The sequence below is a fragment of the Mya arenaria genome, chromosome 11, assembly GCF_026914265.1.
Source record: "Mya arenaria isolate MELC-2E11 chromosome 11, ASM2691426v1".
Lineage (NCBI taxonomy): Eukaryota > Metazoa > Mollusca > Bivalvia > Myida > Myidae > Mya > Mya arenaria.
The window spans coordinates 53,773,194-53,780,726 of record NC_069132.1 but is presented as its reverse complement, the minus strand read 5'-3'; the positions used below and the strand labels follow the sequence as shown (position 1 = coordinate 53,780,726).

The 7,533-nt window shown below is 36.1% G+C and overlaps 1 pseudogene; it reads right to left on the bottom strand.

The window, feature by feature from the left end:
• Positions 1-4,228: 4,228 nt before the first annotated feature.
• LOC128207846 (uncharacterized) lies at positions 4,229-6,633 on the bottom strand (annotated as a pseudogene).
• Between the last annotated feature and the right edge of the window lie 900 nt (positions 6,634-7,533).

Below are 7,533 nucleotides of genomic sequence, written 5' to 3'. Positions count from 1 at the left end.
ACGTATTGCATGTAGCAACATATGTACCTGGTGTCATTCGAATATCTTTAATATGTTTTCGAGTTATGGCCAATTTAGATAAACAATGATGCTTATGCTTAAGTTCCATAACTATCATTTTTAATTTTATTTACGTCGCTTCCTAATAGTATTTGGGAATACGTATATGAGCATTAATTTCATCATGTCATTTTGTCATTATCGGCACAACAGAGACACTATTATTCATTTATTTATTAGGCGAAAATAAGTGCTACATGAACAAACAACATTTAATAAGTGCTTTACAATTCTATTAAAACACCACACAACTGCAAGAATAAAGTCTGACACCTTTCCTACATTAGGAGTAGTTTTAAAATGAAGAGCAGAGTTTACAGGTAATTGTGTTGTCGTACCATAAGACGTTCAGATAACAGGTTTATTGGTTCAGATCAACACATTCCAGGAGCATTAACAGTCCTAGAAATAATAATTAGCGAAATGTATAGCAATGTAAATAAATCGAGAACTAGTGTTGTCTACAAAGTATACATGTAGGATGATTTCCAACCATGCTGATCCATTTTTATGGTAAACCTATGATACACATGCTCGTGTGTATTCATTATTTTTAGATCAGATTAAAGAAAAAATGGCAGTATATAAGGTTGGGGATATTTCTAAGATGTTTATAGCTAACAGAAAACGGAGGCTAATATATTCTCCAAAGCTCGAAGTACAAACAACAAAAAGACTAAGGATATCGATATTATGAGGCCAGTAAAACATCATTTTACATGGTAAAAATATTTTTTCACTGAAAAAATCGTTCCATAAGTGATGTAATATGTCATATTAATTAAGATTCAATGCGTTGTACACAACCCTATCATTTATATATATTTTTGACAAACTTTCTTTTTTTCTTGCAATTGTAAAATCTGGTGTAGGACCTTTAATATATATTTTTTTTAAGATATTATTTTTTTTCCGAATTTCTAATATTCAGGCACTTGCGAATTATGATATTTTGACTTCAGTGAAAGTGACTTAGGCCCAAAAATATTTTGTTTTGGGTTACATTCTTTTCAAAACCAGGTAAGGTTGATTGGCTGTTTTTATGTTCCCCTTCGAAAAATAGTTAAAGGTAATACATCACAGAATTCTCAAAAAAAATTGCCCTGAAGGTTCACCATAATGAGATGACGTGAGGTCAAATATTAAAATGATCCTTATGATAGCTATATCTTGATCATGCTTTATGGATTTTGCCACAAAGGTTCACTATAAAAATATGTATCAGGGCTGTATCTTGACCATGCATTATAAGATTTTCCAAGAACTAGCAATGGAAGTATGCCATGCTGTGGCGTAGTGTCATAGGTTCCACGTAGAGTACAACTTTATTGCAATTGCATGGAAGAGCATTGTGTTTGTGTCAAGGATCTTTCGGCATGTCACCATTTGGCGTATAGTTCATATATTATGGCTTTATTGAAGAACGTTCTCGTCATCATTGGGGAATGGCATAAATGTCATCATCAGTATAAAGCTCTTTTAACTACATGTTAAAACACACACACAATTTTCTTATAAATGTCGGAGGAAGGGCCGAGTAACCCGACCAGACGTGTTTTTTGGCCATTTTGTTATTCAAAGTTATGAGTATTCTTTGTTCAACTATTTCCCTGGTAAATAAACTCACTGGCTTATTGTTATTATCCCCGCCGAATCGAAGATTTAGGGAGGGGGATACTGTTTTGGCGTTGTCAGTCCGTCATTTCGTCTGTCTGTCCTTCCTTCCGTCATTCCGTCCGTCCGGTACCATATCTTGGTAGGCATTGATCAGAAAATGTTCAAACTTGGTCAAAATGTTCCCCTTGATCAAATCTCGACCCCTTTTAAAAGTGGGTCACTGAGGGTTAAAAACTAGGTCACTAGGTCAAATCTTAGAAAAATCTTTGGAACATACTAGAGGCATTATACATGGTCATATATTCATTAAACTTAATCAGAATATTTTCCTTGATGAACTCTTGGCCGAAAATAAAACTGGGTCACATTTGATTAAAAATTACGTCACTAGGTCAAATCTTAGAAAAATCTTGTACAGAACCATATCGTGGTAATTATTGGTCAAGTTATGTTCAAAATTGGCCATGATGTACCCCTTGAAGAAACATGGATCACTTAAAAAGTGGGTCACATGGGGTCAAAAACTAGGTCACTTGGTCAAATCTTAGAAAAATCTTTGGAACATACTAGAGGCATTATACATGGTCAAATATTCATGAAACTTAATCAGAATGTTTTCCTTGATGAACTCTTGGTCGTAAATAAAACTGGGTCACATATGATCGAAAATTAGGTCACTAGGTCAAATCTTAGAAAATATTGTCCAGAATCATATCATGGTAATGATTGGTCAAGTAATGTTCAAAATTGGTCATGATGTAACCCTTGAAGAAATATGGATCACTTTAGAAAGTGGGTCATATGGGGTCAAAAACTAGGTCACTTGGTCAAATCTTAGAAAAATCTTTGGAACATACTAGAGGCATTATTCATGGTCAAATATTCATGAAACTTAATCAGAATGTTTTCCTTGATGAACTCTTAGTCGTTAATAAAACTGGGTCACATATGATCGAAAATTAGGTCACTAGGTCAAATCTTAGAAAAATCTTGTACAGAACCATATCGTGGTAATTATTGGTCAAGTTATGTTCAAAATTGGCCATGATGTACCCCTTGAAGAAACATGGATCACTAAAAAAGTGGGTCACATGGGGTCAAAAACTAGGTCACTTGGTCAAATCTTAGAAAAATCTTTGGAACATACTAGAGGCATTATACATGGTCAAATATTCATGAAACTTAATCAGAATGTTTTCCTTGATGAACTCTTGGTCGTAAATAAAACTGGGTCACATATGATCGAAAATTAGGTCACTAGGTCAAATCTTAGAAAATATTGTCCAGAATCATATCATGGTAATGATTGGTCAAGTAATGTTCAAAATTGGTCATGATCCCTTGAAGAAATATGGATCACTTAAAAAAGTGGGTCACATGGGGTCAAAAACTAGGTCCCTTGGTCAAATCTTAGAAAAATCTTTGGAACATACAAGAGGCATTATACATGGTCAAATTTTCATGAAACTTAATCAGAATGTTTTCCTTGATGAACTCTTGGTCCTAAATAAAACTGGGTCACATATGATCAAAAATTAGGTCACTAGGTCAAATCTTAGAAAAATCTTGTCCAGAACCATAACATAGTAATGATTTGTCAAGTTATGTTCAAAATTGGTCATGATATACCCCTTGATGAAATATAGACTAGGTCAAATCTTAGAAAAATCTTTGAACCTACTACAGGCATTATTCATGGTCAAATATTCATAAAACTTAATCAGAATGTTTTATTGATGAAAACTTGGACTTTTATGAAATTGGGTCACATATGATCGAAAATTAGGTCAAAAGGTCAAACCTTTCAAAAATCTTGTCCGAAACTATTTTATGGTGGTGATTGGTCTGATTAAGTTCAAACATGGTCAGAATGCTCTTTTGGGTTAAATTTCGACTGCTTGTTAAAAGTGTGTCATATAGGTAAAAAACTAGGTCACTAGGTCATATCTTACAGAAACCTTGAAAACACTCTGGAGGCAATAATTCCCATGGAACTTAATCAGAATGCCTCAATAAAATCTTGGAATAGTTTGAAACTAGTAGGTCATGTGGGGTCAAAAATGAGTTCACTGGGTCAATTCTTAAAAAAACCTTGTGGACACTCTAGAGGCTATATTTTGTGCAATATATCTGGACCAACCTTCATGAAACTGGATCAGAATGTTTGCCTTTATGAAATCTTAGATTAGTTTGGAAATAGGTAACATGGAGTCATAAACTAGGTTTCTTGGTCAATTCTAAATGTTACATTATATACAATATTATTTTTATTTCAAACAGTTGCAATCAGACTAAAACTCATAAATATATATTTCATGAACAATTGATTTCCATTAATATTATTTTTATTTCAAACAGTTGCAATCAGACTAAAACTCATAAATATATATTTCATCAACAATTGATTTCCATTCCTTGACTTAGCCCAAACAGGCGGGGGATATCAATTCAACGTATTTGCTTGTTGATTATTAATATTCTTTGTATAACTATTTCTATATCAAATAAACTCACTGGCTATTTTTTATTCAAATTTATTGATATCCTTTATAGAACTATATCTATGGTATTTATAATTATTTAAAAAACTGTTTGTTTTTGATACTGGTTGTCACAAAAACTCGAAATTTAGTGATTATCAAACAATTCACATATATAACATTAGTCAAAATGGCATTATGTCATAGTCAATGCGAATATCAGCTACGTAAAAACTGCAGATGTAGTATCATTTCATAGATGTACAATGATCTGTCATAGCACATCCAGGCCAGGTCTAGCCTGTTCTGAAATTCATAGCAGTGACCCAACATGTTGAAGGCTGTGTCAATGTGGATATCCACTACATAAAAACCTGATGAAATAATCTGGCTAAATGCAAGAGGGAAACATTGTCTCTGTCATAAATGTCCAATGATCTGCCGTAGCACATCCAAGCCTGGTCTAGCCTGTTCTGAAGTTCAAAGCAGTGACCAAGCATGTTGAAGGCTGAATCAATATGGCCATGTGGTGGCCCTATTGTGTACTCATGAAGGTGAAGTAGCGCGGTTTGTGCTCTCAAGGGTTGATGAAGCTCCCTGTAGGTGAGGTGTTGTAGGTAGTACAGGAATGGGATGCAGTCAATGACTACATTGTTCTTCCACTTGTACCAAATTGGAATGTCTTCATCTCTGAACATTCCATAAGTAAGATGTTGTGGAATGCAGTTTATTTCTTCTTTTCTAAAAACTAAACACACCATGGTGTATTTCTTATGCATCTCATTGGGTGGACAGAATACCAACTTGGTTTTAAACTCAGTACTTGGACTGAGACATTTCCTTTCTCGATGTGTACAATACTGCCACACTTCTGGTCCCAGCAGTCCTTCACAGTAAGTCAGTACTTCAGCAGCTTCATCATACTGCCCTCTGCAGTACAACATGGAGGCAAACTTCAATCTACTGGACATACAGTCAGAGTCCAGTGACTGCAGGTACCAGTTGAATATATCCTGTGTGATTGGTTGTCCGAGGTAGATGCATCTTGAAGCCAGCATGGAGGCAAGGGTGTTGTGCAGGAATGGGGTCAACAGTGATACTACTCCCAAATCAATGTCACTTTGGGAACCAGACGTACTCTGTAGAATAAACAAATGGCTTACAATGTCATCGACTGATTTATCTGTAATCAATAGATCCAAACTAGCTTCAAGCGTATCAATTTCTGTAAATATTAAGTCTTTGAGAATATTTCCATATGTTTGGGCTTTTGTACATATGTTCTGACACGGTATATACTGATGACCTGAGTATTGTAGCAGTCGCAAGTTTATATTATCCATTCGAGTATAAAACAAACACTGCATTTCAGTGTTGATTAGAATTGAAATAATGCTGCATAATTTAGAAAGTTCCCAATTATTCAATTTCCCTATAAAAAGATTTACACCAGATATTGTAAAATGGGGACAGTATTTTTGTTTCAACCATCTTTTCGTTGTGGCCAAAAGTAAACTCACGCATTGCACAATGTTGTCTTCCCTCCATATGTCAAGAGGATAGTTTTCTATTGTAAACATCATCGCTGTTTTGATATGAAATGTGCTGAATCTGTCTCCAAACACAGGTTTTAGAAAAGTTTTTCTTATTATTTCCGTAAGGGTATATACTTTCACTTGAACAGGGCTAAAATCAAATATTAAAAATCGTTCCATCAATGAAGTTGAAAACCTCCACTGCCATTTTGAATATGGATAACTGGTCAATTTTGATGGGACCATGAATGCTGTAGATCTACACATTGTTTGTTTACTTGGGCTCTCAGTGTAGCCCTGTGGCACTAGGAAGACTCCAGTCTGTCTGGCCCTGACCAGTGTGTCCGGTCTTGGCCAGTGTCCAGGGCGTGGTCTGTTGAACATGAACTTACATTCCTTCGGTAGCTGGTCACAATAGTATGTCTGGACATGGTCAAACTTTTCATCAGATGTCATTGATGGACCATGTCGAAAAATATCACCACATGCACTGTGTTGTTGTTATAAGTCCTGTCGTTTAACCCTTGTATTGGAAACTATAATTCTACCTTCCACATCCTGCACATCATCAGGACCTTCTAGTTGTTCTGACGGTAGCGGGCAGTCCCTTCTGAGTCTCTGCAAGTAGCAGTGTTGAGGAGGAGTGAGTTCATTCTTTAACACCAGCAGGTTATATTTTCCATGTTGCCAGTAACACCAGTCAAGGGCCACACAAACTTTGTTATCACAATGCAAGAAGTCAGTATCAGATTCCATCCCTGCTGTTGTTGTGGCCTCAGTCTGGCTACCAAATATGTAATTAGTGTTATTGCAATCTCTTAACATGGCTGGAACATTTATTATAATCTCCCTCCTCAGGTATGTTTTCCTCCTCCTGGTTATCATCCATCAGTTGACTCCGATATCCCCGATCACCCGGGACAATCGCAGGGAAAACAGTCTCTCACTCTCCCTATCACTAGCCATAGCTTGCCTTTTCGTAAATAATTGTCAATGAGTTCATGTTACAGTATAACTCAAATGTGAGGTTGTTCTTCTTGTAAGTTTTACTTTCGAAATCAGATTACATTACATGTAGCTTAAAATAGATTGTACCTGTATTTAAATACCTATAACACTCAAGGTGTTTACCTTAGTTTAACCAGTAGTGATATCAGGTATTGATTCATAAATTATGAGCATTTCGGACCAATAACGAACAAGACAGAGTAATTCACAAAATCAACTGCAGAAGCAACAAGAGCTGTCACAGTATGTGACGAATGCCCCCGAATGTGACATTGACCTACGAACAAGGTCAGTACATGAAAAGTTGATCTTGCCTTTACGTGTCAAATACATATGGCAAGTTATTTTAAATTGCCTCTGAACATAAAAAATACCACCCATACTTGACAACCAACACTGTTATGTTACTCTATGTCCTTATATGCAGCACTCCATTGTGAATAAACACTATGTGTGACCTTGACCTTTGAGGCAGGGACACGGGTCTTGCACGCGACACGTCGTCTTGGTATGTGGAACACATGTGGCAAGTTATTTTAAAATCTGTCCATACAAAAGAAAGTTACAGCCCGGACACGACAACCTATACTCTAAGTCCTTATATGCAGCACTCCATTGTGAATAAACACTATGTGTGACCTTGACCTTTGAGGCAGGGACACGGGTCTTGCACGCGACACGTCGTATTGGTATGTGGAACACATGTGGCAAGTTATTTTAAAATCTGTCCAGACAAAAGAAAGTTACAGCCCGGACACGACAACCTATACTCTATGTCCTTATATGCAGCACTCCATTGTGAATAAACGCTAAGTGTGACCTTGACCTTTAAG